The following is a 378-nucleotide window of genomic DNA, read 5'->3' on the forward strand; positions in this document are numbered from 1 at the left end:
TAAGACCTTTAACACTATGTTGCACCAGATAAGCCCAAGGGAGGCAAAATGTTTAGAATTAACCCGTTTATATATATAGGGAATCAAAAGGCACTTGTAACTTATAAGAGTTAAACTTAAACGTAGAATTGACATCATCTATGTTTATAATGTTAAGACATTATTTGGCAACCGTGTTTTGAACAATTACAAGAGAAAACATACTTTGGTACTTCAATCATCTTTTAAACAATTATAAGTGAGAACTTAAATTATTTTAGAATCAAGAGATAATTCTGATAAACTTACATTATTGACTAAAGAACAAATAAATGCATTCAAAAGCACTAAAAATTTGATACTGTAATATAAGGGGTCGCGCGAACGCAGACCCCCACA

The 378-nt window shown here is 31.0% G+C and overlaps 1 pseudogene; it reads right to left on the bottom strand.

Annotated features, from left to right (window-relative positions):
• Positions 1 to 348: 348 nt before the first annotated feature.
• LOC113785080 (U1 spliceosomal RNA) overlaps positions 349 to 378 on the bottom strand; it is a 134-nt pseudogene continuing 104 nt past the window's right edge.

This window comes from Cicer arietinum, unplaced genomic scaffold, assembly GCF_000331145.2.
Source record: "Cicer arietinum cultivar CDC Frontier isolate Library 1 unplaced genomic scaffold, Cicar.CDCFrontier_v2.0 Ca_scaffold_2828_v2.0, whole genome shotgun sequence".
Classification (NCBI taxonomy): domain Eukaryota; kingdom Viridiplantae; phylum Streptophyta; class Magnoliopsida; order Fabales; family Fabaceae; genus Cicer; species Cicer arietinum.